This window comes from Suncus etruscus, chromosome 10, assembly GCF_024139225.1.
Source record: "Suncus etruscus isolate mSunEtr1 chromosome 10, mSunEtr1.pri.cur, whole genome shotgun sequence".
NCBI classification, from domain to species: Eukaryota; Metazoa; Chordata; class Mammalia; order Eulipotyphla; family Soricidae; genus Suncus; species Suncus etruscus.
Genome location: NC_064857.1, coordinates 3888140 through 3908546, shown reverse-complemented (window position 1 = coordinate 3908546; position 20407 = coordinate 3888140). Strand labels below are relative to the sequence as shown.

General features: G+C 38.3%; 1 pseudogene; it reads right to left on the bottom strand.

Annotated features, from left to right (window-relative positions):
- Nucleotides 1-8323: 8323 nt before the first annotated feature.
- Nucleotides 8324-10998, bottom strand: LOC126020835 (PRELI domain containing protein 3B-like; annotated as a pseudogene).
- Nucleotides 10999-20407: the final 9409 nt, after the last annotated feature.

Genomic DNA, 20407 nt, shown 5'->3' with positions numbered 1-20407 from the left:
ACAACCTTCAAATTGCTTTTTCCTGGGGTAGATTGCGGTATATAAACTCACAGCCAAAAGGACTTAATAAATCAACTAGCCTAGGGAATAAAAGTGAACAATATACTGAAAGAGAATGTCAGGTCTTATTTATTTTACTTTTTCAACACACTTACTTTGTTTTTTAATGTCTAAATATTATCTCTAAATCGTGCACTCAAAAGTCAACTTTAAAATTATTTTAATTTCTATATTATATGCCAACAAATGCAATAATTCAAACACTCTCAATGATAGTCCCCTTTACTCTTTCTCAATGGAGACCTACAGATTGTATTAAGTGAGGGGAGGGAGACAGAGGGATCAACACAGTCTCAGAATTTGAAGATTTTTTTTCATTTATTATTCAGGTTCTTACCAAAAATTAGTGGTGCCCCTGCCTTCCTTAAAATGAGATTAGCAGCAAGTAATATTGAGATAAAATTTTTTTGCCAGTGACTTTCCATACAGTATCATCTCCTCCTCCTCTTCCTCTTCCTCCTTCTTTCCTTCCTCCTCCTTCTCCTCCACTTCTTCCTCCTCCTCCTCTTCTTTTTCCTCCTTCTTCTTCTGTGACTCAAATCCAACTCAAAAGCAGATGGGTAGTCCCAGGGTTGTTTGCAACACAAATGATGCCATCAACAATTTAGCATATTACCCCTCTTTACACCAAGACCCTCATCACTTCCACTATGGTTTGGGGCTTTTTGCTTTACAGACATCATGCTCATAGAGCCACATCCTAAAGGAGAAAATATAAGACCAAAAGGATCTGTCTCATCTATCAAGGAGAGAAGTCATTTGCAGAATTTCCAGCAGAATTCCCATTTGCTTTCACTGACCAGAGCTGGATTCTCATAAACTTCTGGACCAACCATTAACAAAATCAACTTAACAGGATTAGCCTGGATCAATTACAGTTTAAATTCTGAAGTCTCACACTTTTCAAACAAAAAAAAAGAGCTTTTTCTCTGTCATAAACAAAGGAATCAGCTCAACGAGCCACAAAAGAATATCAGACAAGCACAATTTCTCTTCTTTAGCAATTTAACTGTTTTTGAAGTATATTGTGTTAAATTGGATGAGATCAAAGCATAGATTATTGGTAAAAACATTAACCTGGGTCAAGAAATAGTGCAAAGGGTAAAAAGCTTACCTGCACATCAAGGGGTTAACCTGATTAGATTCCTGGCACCTTATATGCTCCCTAAAATTGCCAGGAATGGCCTCGAGCAAGAGAAAAGTCTTAAGCACTGCTAGGTGTAGCCCAACAATAACATAAATTATCCTAGAAAGATGAATTTTTAATAAAACACTAAAAGAACTTTGGTTGTATTTTAAAATAATTTTGAACTTCTATATTTCTAATAGTTCCATTGCTAAAAATTAGATATTTATTTTCTTTTAGTATAGTACCTTTAAATTTTACTAATTGATATTTGTTAGATTAAATCAAATAGTCTCCCCCCCCAAAAGAAATATAAAACTGTAAAGGTTAATGACAATGTCTATATGCCCTATCTGCTTTTATTTGTTCATTAGATATAAGCATTTCAGTGAATGAGGGTTGCCATCAAGGGAACCCCTTCGAGATACACTCATCAAACATACAAAATTTTATATAAATCATTTTCAAATAGCTACTTCTTTAGCTGATGCAACTGTGACCTTAGCAGACTGTATTTCTTATTTTTATTAATTCAAGAAGCTATCAAGTCCTCATTTTGTTGAGCTTTTCCCCTAGGTTATCACTACACAAGTACATTAAAAAATAAGTTCATGCTGGAAAGCTCTAACCCTGTATACAATTGGTTTAATTTTAATTAAGTTGCTATTCTATTGATTTTCTACTGATTTAGAATTCTGTAATTGGGGAAGTTGATCCTATGCCTCTATTAGTATAGAAGTTTCACTGTGTCCACTATTCTAGTCTCAAAGCCATCAACTCTCAAAAAGACTGTAAATCTGTGTTTTATAGTGAAGTAGGTAGTTCCTTCAATTGCTGTACTGAGTAAGGAGAACCATTCTGAGTATGGAAACCCTAACTGTCCCCCTATTTTCTTTTCTTTTCTTTTCTTTTTTGGTTTTTCAGAAACATCCATTGACACTTGAAGGTTACTCCTGAGCTCTACGCTCAGAAATCACTCCTGGCTTGGGGGACCATATGGGATGCCAAGGGGTCAAATCGTGGTCCGTCCTAGGTTAGCACATGCAAGACAAACATCCTACTGCATGAGCCACCGCTCTGTGCCCCCTCTTTTTTTTTTTTAACAGAATTGGTCTTTATATGCTTTAAAATGGTCTTATTTTTTTTCCTCTAGAGAGCCAGTTATGTGTATCTCCTGCCACTAACGATAACTGTAGAGTCTGTATTTCAATGATGTGGGAAATATCTCATTATTCCACATGATTCCAGTTTCCTTCCACGGGGCCAAGTTATAGGACAGGTTCCTCGAGCCTGATCTCTGGCAGCTGTGAGAATTGATAACTTGGGAAAAATATCTCTGCCTGCTATGCTATCTGCTAAAATTGATAAGGTTTAGAATCTAACTACCACACACAGTACTGACAGATAAATGAGTCTTTCATTAATATATGAGAACTCACAGTGGGTCACAGAAAACTGAGTGACCCTAACTCTCCAGTTATCTCTCCCCCTTTGAATTGACTAATGATTTGATGCTCCAACGTTCTTTTCTTTGCATATATAGTAGCTAGAACACAACTACCTCTATTCTAAACCTATCATGGATTTCTGGGTAAGTTCTCTCTGGGTAGATTGAGCAAATATAATACAATAATAAACTAATCAGAGTTTTGTAAACTTTATACTGCTTGCTGGTTGTGGTTTAAAAGGAAATCTTTTTCTAATGTGACTTATTTCTCCATGTTTTCTGCTATATCTCTTGAAAAAAAAAAACCTTTCTATTGAGTCCCAGGAGTTAGTCATTTCTCCTCAAATTTTTAACTATGCTTTGAAGAATTGATCCAAAAATGTTGCCTGGGTTAAGTCCTTCAACTATTCAGTTTACAGGAAGTTTCCTTTTGAAAAGGCAGCTAATCTTCTTCCCTCTGTTACTCTAGAGAAGTCATCTAAAAATATGTCAGAAGCAGCTATTTTCCAGAGCATCCTTGTTTCTTCCTATCCTCAGACAAAAAGTTTCTTGGCTAGACCCTTTCCGAAGTTTGTTTTTTCTAGAATATACTCTTTCCTGCCACAAAAAAACAAACAAACAAACAAATAATATAAGCAAGCTAAATGGAGGTTGAGTTTGAGTACATGGGTTTTCTACCTGTAGTCTCTCAGCCTACTCTACCTACCTGCCCCAAGAAATGCTGGTTTCCTTGTACATTTATTATTTCACTTAACTCAGAAAATGAAACATCTCTGACAATTTTGTAATAATGATAGTCAATTCTGGGAAATACAAATGTAGGGTCTGATAAATTTCTTCATTTCCTGAGCTTTTTACACATACTCAGTACAAATAGAGTCTTCAGCTTTTAACCTCATTCCCAGTGGATAACTAATAGTTTTTATTTCTCATTTTCATTCAACAAATGTTTAAACACCTAATAATTTTTACCATGTGTTAGTCTCATACTTAACAAGTACAAGGCTTAATCAACACAATTTGGATAGCTTCCGGTTTTTTATGGCAAAGGAATAGATACACTGATTGCTTAAGAATGTGCTTACTGTCCAAATAGCTATTAAGTGGGATTGTCCTAAAGCCAAATCACTTCCTAGTGTAGCTGGATGGGAAGTCTCTAACGCTAAAAGCTGATCACATTACTTCGAAAAATTATGCTTTCTTAAGAGGCTCTATGTAAATGTGTTTATTGTGTTAGTCAGTGTTAAACTCAGTATTCATTAAGTTTTTATTGCAGGAATTCAACACTTTCCTGCTAAAGTTGTCATCTCTAACAATATCGATTCCCAGTTTTGATGACTACATTTAAATACCACAGTCTTGGTTGCCTCCAAATAACTTGAAGCATAAACACCCCCAAATCTAGAAAGCTGGGAGAAATAGGGTAACAGAGCTCAGACAAGAAAAAACAGTTTCAGTTTTTTCTGTCTCCAACAATCCTCTACAACCATCTGATGTTTATTACTCCATCTTGCTTCTTGTCTTCATTTCCAATGATTTTTTACTGTGTTCCTGAGCTGTTGGTGAACTTATGCCACAAAAACAAATAAACAAGCAAACAAACCAACAAATCCCACAACCTGCCTTCTTGTGCTCTGCAATGTTATTGATAATATTTTACAACTCTCCTGTCCCTTATTCCATTGTTGGCTTTCCTTTTTTCCTCTGGCTCAAAAGATTTTCGTTTTCTCTGTGCTGCAAACAAAATAAAATATTCCCTCCAAAATGTCTCCTTTTCTGGATGCTTTTCAGACAGAGCTTTGGGTGTTACTGTTGAGTTTTGGAAAACTCACATTGCTCCATTTTTGAATCCTTTCAAAAAAGCCTAAAATTACCGTTCAAACTGGAACACGATTTAATAAACCAAGAACTTGAACACTGGCTGTTAAAAGCACCAGGAGTAGATAGAGCCAGATCCCTGGCTGGCACTCCTGCTTCTGTCAGTCAGCAGTGGGATAACTTTGGGTACATGATTTTCTGTCTTATATGAAAGTGCATAAAATATAGACTGCATGCATGCATTTGAATTAAAGATAAAATGTGTTATTGATTCTTGAGTAGGGAATGTGATAGAGCACTTGCCTTGCATATGTGAGTCTTTTAGTTTGATCACTAGGGAGAAAAATAAGGGTTAGTAATTTTAAAATTGCTAGAAAATAGCCTGGGATTGTAGGAACTTCCTTCTTGTGGTTTTTATTAATATCTTTATTTAAACACCGTGATTATAAATATGATTGTAGTTGGGTTTCAGTCATGTAAAGAACACCCCCCTTCACCAGTGCAACATTCCCATCACCAATGTTCCAGATCTCCCTCCTAACCCTAACCCCATCCCCGCCTGTACTAGAGACAGGCTTTCTACTTCCCTCATTCATTCACTTCTTGTGCTCGTTGAACAAATTCTTTCTGTTTGTTTGTTTTGGGGCCACACCTCAGCAGTGTTCGGTGTTCAGTGTTTATGTCTGCTTCTAGCACTTCAGGATGTTGGAAATCCACCTGGGTATGCTCTGCCCTCTGTACTATGGTTTTGTCCCTCCTTTTGGTTATAAATTTGGTTACAAATTCTTAAATGAGTTGGTTACAAATTCTTAAATTAGTTTAATAAGGACATATCTCTAAATATTTACCGAACCAAGAGAATATGAGTTAGTAGTGCTCGATTTGGGAAATGTCAGAATGTTACTTTCTGCTATGTGAGAAAGGAAGCACTTAATCCCTATAAACTAAATCCAGTTCCTGGGGTGAAGCAGAGATAGTCATGGTTGAGAAAGAATAAAGACAAGATTTGGTGAACAAATCTATAGCAGCCTTATGTGACTCAAGGTAGACACATTAGTAGATATTAGTCCAGAGCAGCCAGAAATCATCTCAGAAAACCAGAAAGTAAAGAGCTAGATGATGGTACATTCCTGATAACAGATTTTTGCTAGAAACCAACTGGGCAAGACTCATCTTTCCAAAACACATGCAATGCATGATCATTCTTTTTTAGTTGCAACTTCCTTAAGTAATGATTTTGGTATTTATTTCTGTACAAATGCAGATGTTAACACTTTACATGCATTTTAAAGGCACTATCTCATTGAAGGAGACCAAAAAAATAAGAGAAGTGCAATGAACAGAATTTTGTGCATGATATGCCTGAATGAAGAAATAAGTGACCTTCTAAAAGTCACAGGGCTGCTCAGACAGAGCTGAAAGCCACACTGCCTCCTCAGTTGCTTAGTTTAATGACCTCAGGTGTTACAGTGGCATATGCTTCAAGATGGGAAGACTTGGGTAGATATGGGAGATATTCTCATTCTACTTCCCATAAACTAGTTGCTTGTTGACTAAAAACATTAAACTCAAGGCTTCTTGCTCTAATTAATAGAAAAGTTGAGGTCAGGCCCACAGTATTTTAGATAGGTGTCTCAAAACAAGAAGAACTGATATGAACAAAAAGTATAGCCTACTTTTTCCATTTTAATCTCTTTAAATGTATAAATTATAATTTAAATTACAATATAGAATTTAATACGGATAAAATTAATACTTTTCAGTAGGGTGAAAATGAAAGATGCTATTTCCTAAATCTTCTGTGCCTCATGCATCCACCCAAATTTTTTGCTAGAAGAAAGTCCACCTTCCTCCTTGCCCTTCCTTGTGCTGAAATAGGAGTAGGAACATTCAATCCTGACTAGAGGATACATCTAGCCAGAAGCTGCATATCCCTGGAAGGAGAGGCACTCATGGGCTGGAACTCACACAATTCAGAGGGGATACATGAGTTTCCCTACAAAATAAACACACAGTCATTTGTCCAACTTTTTATTTTTTGGCCCACACCAGAAGGCCCTTGGGGTTACTCTTGGCCGTCCATTCAGAAAAACTACTTCTGGAAGGCTCATGGGACCATATGGGATGCTAGAGATCAAAAGCAAGTCACAAGCAAGGCTAATGCCCTACCCATTGTGCTATTTCTCCAGCCCTGCCTGACTGAATTTTTGTGGTGTTTTTTCGACTTTTAATTGTTGTCACAGTTTCAAGGATACAGCTCGATACTTCCTCATTTGCATACACTGCATTTTTAAACATTTTTATTGAAACCATTGTTATTGACAAAGTTCTACATAGCTGGATTTCAGATATACAGTTTCAGGGCCAATCCCACAACCAACGTTGACCTCTCTCACCAATGTTCCCAGAGGGTATCCTATACCGCCACCCCTGCCCCCAGTTTACCAGCAAAACAGGCCCATTTTAAGTTTTGATTGTTAAAATTTGGGTCTTAAGAGTGCATTGTTGTTGACTCTATCCTTTATTAATAACAACCATGCATCTGAGACCTCTCGGCCCCTGGCCCCCATCCTTTCATATTTGTGTTTCTCTTATTCCTCTCAGTTTCCTTCTCCTTGCTATATATGCTGGGATCGAGGGTATTTGAGACAACTCCCATTTAAAGCTTGAAGTTTTTCTAAATACCACATAAAAGTGATATAATTCTGTGTTTATCTTTCTTTTTCTGTCTTACTTTATTTAACATAATATCTTCCAGTTCCATCCATGTTGCAGCACGGTTGCGTCATCCCTTACAGCTATGCAATATTCCATTGTGTATATGGACCACATCTTCATGACCCACTCATCTCTTATTGGACATCTAAGTTGATTCCAACTTTTAACTATTGTACTGAGTGCTGCAATAAGTAATGGTGTGCATATATACTTTTGGATCGATGTTTTATAGCCCTTGGGATAGATACCCCAAAATGGAATTTCTGAATCATATGGCAGATTGACACTTAGTTTACTGAAAAACCTCCATACTGTTTTACAAGGGGTTGTACCAGACAGCATTCCCACCAGCAGTCTGAACAGACTTTCTTTTATTCAAGGGCAGCTTGCAGAAATCCCCTTTTTTCCCAGCCTCTCTCTCCACATAAGAGGATTATACTAATTTTTTCTGGTAATGATTTTAATTTTTCAGTTAACATAACCAACCCAGGGTACAGCATATTAAATCATAAAGTACAAATCCAAGGAAGGAAATAGCTTTATTAAGTTACAAAACTTTAGCAAATCAATAAAGTACTCTTTTAATACAATAAAATCATTTTTGTTCGGGTTATGTTTTAAATACCACAGTGATAATTTTCACTCCAACAAGGTCATTTTCAGTACCAAATCAAAGCATTGGCTTTCAATTTACAAAAGAACAAATCTTAGACAAATGTTTTCAGACTAGTCATTTTCTCTTTTTAAAGTGAGCTCCCGTGAGCTAGCTTGATGCTTCCTGAGGCAGGAAAATGGGTGTGTGAAGAGGTGGCTAGACCCTGTTTAGCTTGCTCCAAAACTGGGGAGATTTTCTGGAAATAGAAAGCCTTATGAAGATTTTGTCTCAGGAGATATGGCATGCCAAGGCCAATCTTAATTTGCAAACACTTGGGAATCCTCAAAATCAGAGAGTAATTCCAGCAACATTAATGGACAATCCCTTTTTATTTAGAAGCCCTGCGCCACTTGGTATTGATATTGATCAAAAGTCACACAGACTTAGCTCGGCTTATTAGAATTTTTTTTTAAATTAACTCATAGTTATTTTTTCAAAGAGTAAATAGATACATCAGCAGTTTGCTGATGCCTGGGGAAAAGGCTGTCATGGCCTATTCTTATTTCTCTGCAAACACTGTGGCGGCCATGGTCTTCTAATGCTTCCTTTTGCCGAAGCTGTCAAGTCTTCAATCTCAGCATTTAATTTATGAATGACCCATTCCCACTGCTTCACTGCCTTTACTGGCATTTGAGGAGATGGTGGTCACCATCAAGCCTTCAAGGTTGCTGAGACTGATTGACACCCTTCACAGCAATGATGGCTTCTTGCATGAGAATAGTTGAGAATGTGGTTTGAATATAAGTCTTTCATCTACTGACACCATATTTGTAAATGAAATATTGGTGGATTACAGCTCCATTGTGTTTGTTGTTGTTGTTGTTGTTTTGGGGCCACACCTGGTGACACTCAGGGGTTACTCCTGGCTATGCTCTCAGAAATCGCTCCTGGCTTGGGGGACGCTGGGGGATCGAACCACAGTCAGTCCTGAGTCAGCCACATACAAGGCAAATGCTCTATCGCTTGCACCACCACTCCAGATCCCAGCTCCATTGTTTTCTCAACAGATCAGCTACAGAATGTTCTTGAGATTATGTTTTGGTTCTCACTACACCAATAAGAGACTTGATGATGGCTGGAAGGCCCCACTTGGTGCTGAGCAGGTGCAGGCTGTGCAGCTTCCCCAAGGCATCAACATGCCTAGGCAGCACATCCACATGCTGGGGTTCATGGAGTTCAGGTACTTCTGCATGGCAGCTGTAAACACGGTCTTCCATGGGTGGTCGAAGAATAGCTCTTCATGGAGTAGCCCAGAAAAATTGAGCAGCCTCACAGAACCCCAACCCAGCCAGATGTGCAATTGGATTATACTAATTTTACTGGAGGTTTTGTTAAGGGAAAGAGTTTCTACAATGAAGATGAATGTTAGAGAACCGAAAGCCTAGAAACCCATCACACATGTGTGGACATTAAATGACAAAGGTACCAATAATACTTAAAGTGAAAGTAGCTTCATTAAATAGGGCAGAGGAAATAAATTGCTACATACAGAAGAATGAAATTGAACCCTATTTTATGCAGCTTTGATAAGTCTTATTTTGATACTTTGCTGATATAAGTTGATATTTTGGTATTTTCATCTCTTCCTGTCTAGTTCCTATCTAGTTCCTCTTATTAGTTCTGATCCCTGGAAGTCAGAGAGTTGGTGCATAACAATAGCAACAACTGGAACACAACTTATACCAAATTGTGACCTTGAATTTGGCTTATAGATATAGACAAGATAAATTAGGAATACTAGACACTAGAAATTTTTACTGGCCCTTTTAAAAATAAATAGACTATGAAATGTGTTTCTGATATTGTGAATAAATTCAATGAATATTCTGAAACAGTATAAAACATTAACTATGCTACCTAGCCACATGAATTGTTATCTTGCTTCTCACTATTAATGAGGGTCTAGATGTCTGTGCTGATATTTTATTAATTTTAGAAGTCACAATGTCCCTACTCTTTCCCAGCAATGTATTGGCATGCTATTATTTTTTAATTATCTTCTCAGCCTTTATATTTGAGAGTACTAATATTGCTTTGGTTTTTTTAAGTCTATTTAAATGATAATTTATTTTAGAATTAATTGACATTTTCTTTATTAGGCTTTAGATTTAAGTACTACAAGTATTGAATGCACATTCAGAAAGCATTACCCTACACTGAAGTTTGTGTGACAATTGAGATTTATCATAAATTCTAGAGTAAAATCTAAGTACAATTTTAGCACCACTTTGGGAATGGTTATGATTACAAATTAATCTGGGAATTCATTATGCATAATTAAGAATTCATATGTTCTTGATACTGGTGTCCAAAATTCCCTTATGTCCTTCCTACCAAGTACCAGGATGTTGAAGAGAAAATTTTGGATACAAGGAAGTGAGATTGAACTACTGAAACCTTGTGTAAAAGTGGTTTTGATAAAGGAATCAAATTGTTGAATGCCTGGAAAAATAATGGCAAATGCATCAACCCTATCACCCTAAGTAACTTTGAAGAGAAAGATTGCAAGTGGTTATCAAAATGATCGTTGTAGTAAATATGCTATAAATTCTCACAATCTGTGATGCATTGGTGGGGAAATAAATAAGGACAGAACTAAATATCCAAGCCAAAAACAACGATAATAGAATCAAGGAACCAAAACTTTAACAATCTAAACTTAAATTAAATTATTATACTTGCAGGCCAGTGGGGAAAGGGTTGTGGTATAGGATGCACTCTGGATTCATTGGTAAAGGAAGGTTGACAATGGTGGTGGGAAGGGCTCTGACTCATTCATATCTGAAATTTAACTATGAAGGATTCTGTAGATCACAATTGTTTCAATAAAATAAAATTAAAAGTAAAAGATTCTCACAATCTGTCTTTGCCCATCACTGTCTCTGTCAGTCTCTCTGTATTTTTGTCTCTCTGTCTCTCTATGTTTGTCTGTCTCTCTCTCTCCTGTTCCCTTTTTCCTTCTAGGCACACAATACAAAAAAAGCAATTGCACTCCTCTGTTCATTGCAGCACTATTCACAACAGCCAGCCTCTGGAAACAAGCCAAGTGCTCAAGAACAGTTAAGTGGACAAAAAGACCATGGTACACCCACAAAGTCATACGCATTTTGAAGATGCATGTTGACCTGCCCTCCAGTGTGCTGTTTCACTTCCAGTTTCCTGCTTCCACTTCATGAAGGCTTCCTGAGTTTCCAGTTTCCTCCCACTGCTCAAGGTGGTCCCAGACTTTCAGTTTGAGAGCCCAGACTCAAGATCTGCAGGGGGACGACGCCAGGCTAAGGTGACTCCCTTAGGAGTTAATCCAGGGCTGTGAACAGAGGTTGGCCCTTCCTGGGTGTCCAGTTCTAGCCTTGGATCTGTGTTCCTGTTACTTTTTCTGTCCATCTTTCCATTTACTTGTGACTGGATGCAGAATGATTCGTTATAGCTAAACACACAGAACACAACCCTACTTTTCCCTAACCAAAACGTAGAAAGTGCACACCCTACTTTCCCCACTCTCATCTAAAATAAAGAGTTATCTCCCAGAAGTTGCTCGCAGATAGTTTGATTCTGTAAGCGCTCTCTATGCTAAATAGCCATTGGTGAGCACTGCTGAAGCCCATCATACCAACACTGTACAATGACTTTCACCCCTCTAAAAGGAGCCCAAGGACTAACTTTAGCTCTTATTCTGGAACTACTGAAACCTTAGCACTGAGTTTTCAGTTAGCCTCAATACTTTCAAAGTGAATTGTAACCATGCGACTCAGATATCATTTGCGAATGCCTCTAATTTCCCAAGGGGATGACAGAATCTGGGAGCTGGTGGCTGGGAGGTTCTGTAGGACCTCTGGACTGCAGCTCAAGAGGATCCTTCTTTCAGCAGCAGTTCTGCAGGATGCTGGATTCATGGTACCATACATCAAACACAGATACCTGCATCAGAGAACCCAATTTATCTGTGGAAAATCCCAAAGATTTTGTTTGTGCCCAGTACAGAGACATTAGGGAATTGCCCAAATTCTTACCATCCCGGTTAGACAGTTCCCGGATTCAAAGTAATATTTTCTTGTGTTCCAAAGCAGTGTTCACTTTTATGCAGTTGCTCAGAGAGGGCTGTTTTGCTCAAAACCCGTGGCATAGTCATTTCCCGTATCACCCATCAGCTCTGACCTGATCCTTAATTCTCTTAGTACTTTGATTCCATCTGACTTTTGGCGAGTAGAGTCTGTAATAAGTGTGTATGCACATGAAAACACACACACACACACTTGTATATATTTATGCACACATACCATATGCATACATATATGGAAGCTTGGGGCTAAATAGACAGTACAATGAATAAGATGCTTGTTTTGCACTTGGTTGACCTAGATTCAATTCCCCGAACCTCATAATGAGCACTGCCAGGAGTAGTTTCTGTATCCAGAGCCAGAAGTAGCCCCTGAATATTGCTGGGTTTGGACAGGAGCAAAAAAATAATATTGTAAACTCAAGAAAATAACTATTTTGAATGACTTCAAATCTCTGTTGGGCATCTGATAACTCTAATCATTAGATAATAAACATTTGACCTTTAGAAATATTCCTCCCCACAATGTAGTCCCTCATGATTCTTCCTAGTTGATACTTAAAAATAGATTTTATATCCTATCCATCACACCCCTCTGAGGAAATAAACATCATTTTTATTAACTATAAATAAAATGGCCCCATTTACAAACTGAGAAATATAGTCTCCTGCATTGCTAAAATGTTTAACATGCTTTATCATCTCTTACTGAGAAAATGAGAATTGAAATGTTGATTGTTCATAAATTGCAAAATCCATCGAAAGAAAAATATCCATAATGTGAGTTACAAATAAAATTTTGTCTTGGAGTTTTAATCTAACTTAGCTCTTGATAAATCTTGATGCTCACTACATATCTCATATAATAGGCCCCTCACTTAAAACTCAATACAGAACCCAAAATAACAGCAAATCCCAGTTTAGAATGGAAAAATGTTAAGATGTTTCTTATTGATCTAATTCCTCTCTTCTAACAAAGACAGCAAAACCAGAAACCATAGGGTAGTTTGAAGAATATATAAATCGACACAGAAGTGAGGTAAAGAAACAAAAACCGTTTTGTCAGTGTGACCTGATCAAAACCATCTGAAATTTGTTTGAAAGGTTTAATCCTTTCAGACAATTTCCTCCCAAAGACTCACAAGTGGAAGAAGGCACAAACCTAATCTGCTCTTTTCTATGGAGTCAACTCTGCTTCACGCAAAATCCTCATTACTTTGCACTTGGTAATCACATTGTCCTTTTGGAGAATAACTATAGTTTCCAAGAGTGAAGCTTCAGAATGCCAGGTTAATGGCTTGGCCAATTGAATGAGTGGTCGAAATGATGCCAACACTTACTTTAAATGTATTTGGTTCTCGGTGCAGCAGCAAAATGTTTAATTAAGACAAGAGATACTTGAGGAGAGAGATAGAGAGTGAGGCAATTATTGAAATTCATGTCCTAAAGAAGGATATGGGCAAGACCACGGTTGCATGTTGTAGACATTACCCACCTAGAGTTGATGGAGTGACCCCAGATCCTATACTCACACTTTAGAGCGAACATTGAGAATCATTAAGCTAAGAGAAGAAAAACAATCTTCCTTTAAACTGATTTCAGTCTGCTGTTCATTTGCGTTGGAATGACTCTAATTTGAATTGCAAAACATGGGAACTCTTGCCATGTTGTTCTTTAAGATAGAATTTGTCCTATATGCTTGCATAATAATTAAACAATAATTAGGCATGAAAATAAACTAAGTATTCTTGTTTAAGGAGCGTTTTACTCCGTGGCAGTTTTTATAATCTTAGAGATCAAACTAAAGTGATTGTGAAGCCTAAAAAATTGTAAGTTAAGTCTGTGCTATGTTATAGACTTAAAAAAAAAATGCTTTCAAGACCTGGTAACCAGAATCTTCAGAAAATTGTAATCATGTGTTTGATCACTCACAATGCCTTACAATTTTGGAATTAAAGTAGCTTGTCTCTACAAAATGGATTTCACATTATTGGTGACCCACATAGCAAAAGAAAAAAAAAACAGAGTGACTCTTAGTAGTCTATCTTCTTATTACTTTAGTTCTATACTCCTCAAACTTTAACATTTTAACACTGAGATATAAAACACTGTTCATTTTACAAGGTTTAAAATAAAAACCCATAGGCCAAGTGGTCTCAGGTGTGTTGAGTGGGGAAAAAAATGGTCAGAACTAAATAGCCAACCCAAAGTCAATGATAATAGAATCAGAGACCCAATCTACAACAAGCTAGACACAAAAGGGACCTGTTACATGGGCATTTCTGGGGGCAAATGAAGGAGGTAAGGAGGTGTGGGATGCATGCTTGGAACTATGGTGGAGGAAGGTCAACACTGGTGGTGGGATTGGCCCTAATACACCATCATTATATGCATAAAATAGTACTGTGAAAGACTTGTAATTCACAATATTCTCAATAAAATACAAACAAACAAAACCAACGCTAAATTTGAGAAAATCCTTAGCATCTCTAGTCCCTAAGGGATTATCCCCTGCTGATACTAAAACACATCTCAGACCTCAGCTGGAGGATTGCAGTTTATCCTGTTAGGGAGTCACTAGAAGTCCTTGAAAGAACAGGTTTAGAGAAAGACTTTTCTCTAATTTCTGTCAAGAAATTTCTGTCAGGTTTTCTTTTCAGTAAACTGTTAAGTGCCAACAGTCTCCCAGTATCTTTATGTAAGGCCCTAGGCAAAGCTGTCCACAAAGCAGAAAATCATTGGACATGAAACTCAGCTCCCGTGTGCGGTCTCAACAGCATTTGACTGTCCCTTCACTTTAGGAACTTAACAGTGACCAAATGACCACCAGGGCCTACCTAGCTAGTGATACAGATAGTGAGTGAAACCTCAATTTATTAGATGCATCTGACAAGTCAATGGAACCACAAAAGAATTTTTTGTTTGTTTTTCGTTTTCTTTGTTTGTTTTGTTTTGGGGCCACACCTGTTGACACTCAGGGGTAACTCCTGGCTATGCACTCACAAATCGCTTCTGGCTTTGGGGGACCATGTGGGATGCTGGAAATTGAACCCACGTTCTTTCTGGGTCAGCTGCTTGCAAGGCAAATGCCCTACAGCTGAGCTAGCTCTCCGGTTCCCACAAAAGTTTTTTTTTAACTCTGCCCATCCTCTCCACAGAAGCTATACCTCAGAACACCTCTGAGCAGTCTCTATAATGGAAAACTCAGGAAGAGATTCAGTTCAAGATTATTTTTACATTTTCAAAGCAATTCCACCCAACATGTAAACAATAGTGACTTGCATTCTTGACTTGCATTTTAGTGGTGAGAGCCTGATAGTCTCATCTTCACTCAGATTGTGGGCTGAGAAAATATAACTGGCCCATAACAGGTGCTGAGTTTAACGTTTGAGCACTGGGGGGATAGCTTTAGAGTTGGAGTGAGATGTGTAAGATTCTGTATTTCATGGCTAGTACCAGATGCTTCCAGCTGGCACTGCCAGTGGATGGGCACTTGGTAGCCCCAGAACAACTGGGCCAAAACACTCACACGACCCGGTTTTAACATCAAACTGTCTATTCTGACTGGTTGAGTATCACGGGGATTTGAGGAAATTACCTAAATTCACAGTGCTTCAGAAAGCCACCTAAAGATTAGGTTATATAAAAGAATATGAATCTATGTGCACTGAGCCCCCTCTAAGATCTCTCCTGGTCATGCTCAGGTACTGTATGTGGTACTAGAGACTGAAACAGGGTCAGCATCATGCAAGAAAAGCACCTTGCCTACTTATCAGCTTTCCAACCCATTTAGGTAAGAGTAGTTAGAAAAAACACCAAGCTGAGGTGATGAAACCATCTGTCAACCTGTTGGACTACTGTTCAAACTTGCTTAAGGCAGGATTTCTCCAAACAGAGGATTGCAGCACTGAAACTGGGACCGTCCCAGGAAAAACAGAATTGTTGGCTTTCCTCTTTTCCTAAGAATAACAAGAACAGATACTACAGAATAAAGTCTGATCACATTAACATGTTTACATTTGCACTTACAAATTTGTGCTTGCAAATATATTGTATATAATTGAGCATTTCTAAATGATCAACATGGCAAATGTGTAGAGCTGGACCAAGTCATTGCCAGCTCGAGAAAGGGTGGGTAAAGAACCACAGAGTCCTTCTCAGTCATCTTTTTGGCAACCACAGAGTCCTTCTCAGTCATCTTTTTGGCAACTAGCCATTCTTTATACCCTGCAGATGTACCTTTAAATTCTCTGCAAGACATCGAGGAGGCCTGACTGGGTGGTCCACAATACAGAAACAGCATAAGAATTACTGCAAAGTGTCTCTTTGTCCAGATTCTGTAAGGCCTCACACAAAAATTTTGGAATGAGAGATTTATCTCTAGACTTCCAAGTAAACAAAAGCTGAAGTAGGATTTCCAGAAGGAAGAAGTGTTTCATCAATGAGACAGGCAAAATCAGCTGGTTTCGAGTTGATTCAATGGGTCAATGAATCAAGTTGGGTCAATGGCCTGTAGCTATGGTCACTTTTATGGAGCATGCTTCATAACAGTAAACATCAACTCATGCTGCCTTTGAAATCCATACCATTTCCCCTTCTTGGTGCTATTTGAAGCACATTATTTTGCTCTGATAGATTCAGAAACCCTTGGATATGTACAGCACACAAATTAATCAGGCTCGAGTCCAATGATATTAAGTTATGAGGAATCTGGCAATAGAGAAAAGGCACAGCAAGATGAAAAAGGTAAGGGGAATGACTGAACTTGAATTTTCAACTCCTTGTTTTACTTTGCCTTAAACTTAAAGCTGGAGTTTGTGGGGATCACTTTTTTTTGCAGTTTACTTCATAGTTTCTTTTAACTAGGCAGACTTTATAGACAGCTTTCAACTGTAAAATGGATTGGAGGTTTTCACAAATCACTCCCTAGAGCTTTGAAGCAATAGACACACAGCAAGACAATGAGCAAGTGTTGCACAGAAAAGCACTTGATATGATTCAATACTGCCAGTTATCTCTTGAGTGACTGGGTGTGAGAATAAAGAGTCTGAAATAGGCAGGGATTTGTGCAAGCTTGGTCCTGTCTTCACTCGATAAACAGAAGATCTTTATGGGAATGCAGCCAAGCTATTGGTTTTCATTACTATTTTTCAAAAAGTGCAGATATCTTTCATGTGCAAAAGCCAGATGTCTTATCTGCAGCATGAAGATGCTACAGTGATTTTCAATTTTCCTGATAAATATCAAAGTCTTTGCTCTGAAACCAGTCCACAGCCATTGCCACCATTTTCCTTCTTTTCAGAAAGTGTGTTCCATTTTCTTTGCTTCTCCTGGATGTGTCCTTGAGAAACTTTGTTCTTCTCTCTATCCTCACCATTTTCTTTATTTTAAAAAAAATACAGCTTCTGTAGTCGGAGAGATAGCATAGTGGTAGGGCATTTGCCTTGCATGTGGTCGACCTGGGAGGGACCCAGTTTGATTCTTGGCATCCCACATGGTCTCCCAATCCGCCAGGGGCTATTTCTGAGTGAAGATCCAGAAATGGCTCCTGAACATTGTTGGGTGTGACCCAAAAAATAATCAATCAATAATCAATCAGTCAATAAAGTTTAATAAAAAGAGCTCCATTTAAAAAAATATAGCTCCTAACAGAAGGAATTGGAAGTGTGTGAAAATTATATGAACATATGAGAGACTTGCGGAGGAACTAAGTGTAAAGTGAGCTTTCTGAGATGGCCGCTATGATTTTTGGTTTTCATTTTTCTCCCTGAGTTAGTAATTCTAAATTGTTTCTTTAATATAAGTTTTGGTATTATATAGATATAAGGCCAAAAGAATAGGACATGATGCCATTGAGAATGTAATGTGATATATTCACAAATACCAGAGAAGGGGACATGTCATGCAACCTGTGAGTGATTTGAGGACATACAAATAGAAGCAGAAAACAGAGTGAGCTGGAGATGTGGACCAGAGCTTTTATGTGATTCCAAAGTCATAAAGAGATAATAAAACAAAAGTAAAGGAAAATCTATTTTAATTCATCCAGCAGGTTGTGAGAATGTTCCAGCAGTGGCCTTAGAGACACTGAGGATTGTTTCTCAACAACAAAGGTGGGATTATAGACACTCCAAACTGGTGGCCTGCAGCTAAAAGCTGAACTTGAAAATGAGTTAGTGGTACATATATACAATGGAATATTTTGCAGCAGTCAGGAGAGATGAAATCATGAAATTTTCCTATACATAGATGTACATGGAATCTATTATGCTGAGTGAAATAAGTCAGAGGGAGATAGACACAGAATAGTCTCACTCATCTGTGGGATTTAAAAAAAATAATGGATATTATTGTAATAACACCCAGAGACAATAGGGATGAAGGCTGGAAGGACTGGCCCACGATATGAAGCTCACCACAAAGAGTGGTGAGTACAGTTAGAGAAATACCTACACTAACAACTAGCATGACCATCTTAATGAGTGAGAGAAGTAGAATGCCTGTCTCAAATACAGGCAGGAGGTAGGGGAAGAAGAAGATGGGGCAGCATCGGTGGTGGGAATGTTGCACTGGTGAAAGCGGGGGGGGGGGGGGTTCTTTTTTACAACTGAAACCAAACTACAATCATGTCTTTAAAAAATAATGAAATAAAATGGAATAAAAGGAGTTATTTTTCTAAAATCTCTACCAATTAGCAGACTCTGAGACAGACAACTCCTCTAATTAATAAAGCCCAGAGATGTCAAAGCATGAGCATATGGGAGTCCATCAGAATGAATCAATAATCCCTTCATTCAAACCACCAAAAACTTGAAAGCTAAGTTCATAGTATGCTTTTCCTAAACCACCTTCACCTAAATTTCATGTGATATTCACAAATAGAGAGCCTGCAGGAAACTGGAGGCCAATTGACAACATGGAATACTCAAAAAGTTTGTCCTTTTTATTTTCTTTGAGAAACCCAAATGCATCAACTCTGCTCTGGTTCATCCTGGCCACTTCAACCCTTGATTCCTCTCAGAAGAGGGTGGAGACTCAGAATGGCCCTGGTGAAGACACGGACAAGGAAGCAGAAATAGACTAGACTAAATGCCTGTTCACATTTCAGGACAGACCATCCCTGTAGCAGTGACAGCTCCTATCAGTTTCGATTGCTAGTCAGAGTTCAGAGCCAACTGAAAAGACTCAAAAATCAGACGGAGGATGGTGGTGAATGAAACTGAGCTGGGAACTGACAACTTCTGTGTGGAGCCATAACAGATGCTCCTGCAGCCTCTCCTGGAATCACAACTTTTCCCAACCTCTGACAAAGTTGGATCAAGATCAACCTCGCCATAGAGGAGAGGAGAATGTGTAATGTTGTTAGTGGGACTAGCAGATCTGGGAAGGAGACCACCCCAGTGATGTTGACCTTATACCCCACTTCTTCTCTTGTCTCACAATAACTCTAAAGGTAGCTTGAGAGCCTGTGTGCATGCACATGAGCACACACACACACACACACACACACACACACACACACACACACAGCAACAGTGATCTATTCCATTTATTACTGCTGGCAAGGTAAGTGAAAAGGGAAGAAAGGCATGGTGTGTCTTACATTGTTATTCCATTTATCATTATTTGCCTGGTATTCATCATATATTAGCTTCTTTCTAGGTCCTGGAGATGGAAGATTGATTAGGTTCTTTCTAACCCCACAATTGTCTAAATTGACTTTCTGGCACCTGAATTAGGAATTAGCTTCCCCTTGCAAGTATTAAATAACGTAGAACAGACACACACACGAAGATATATATACACACACACAACATAATATATATAGTGATGACACAGGTACACAAGAACACCCCATAGATCAGGTATATATGCAAAGATATACACATATATGACACTTTCACACACAGATATATACAGTTGCACAAAGGTACACAGAGACACACAAAGTATCTTTCCACCACCCTGACACACATACACACACCCACAGACACAGACTGCACTATAAGCCAGATTCAACCAATATTTCTGAGAGCCATTTTACAAAGCAACCAATATCGAAGCCTTATAATACTCTGGTCCAGGGGTGTTGTACAAGAAAATATAAAGCAGTGTTTGCCCTATGAACAGTAACAAGTAAAACAAGATAAACATTGTATGTGAGAGATTTAGGCCATGTATGGTGATGCTCAGGGGTCACTCAATGGTACCACAGAACTATGAGGTATCAATAACAAACGTGGACTTCCTTTAAGCAAAACACACACCCAGACAACAAAGCTATCTCTCCAGGTCCAACAAACATTATTTCTAAGGAAAAAATATAGGTTTAGATAAATAGTCCAGGGCACTCGGGAGAGAGGAAATTATCACAGACTGGCATCGCCAACACAGGCTTCCTGGAAAAATTGGGTCTCGATTGAGACTTTGAAGAATGTGTCTAGACAGGAAGTTTGCAGGTGAAAAACAGCTTCTTGAAAGTTCCCGATGCAGGAGAGAACATGGCACATTGGGGAAGGCCATGGG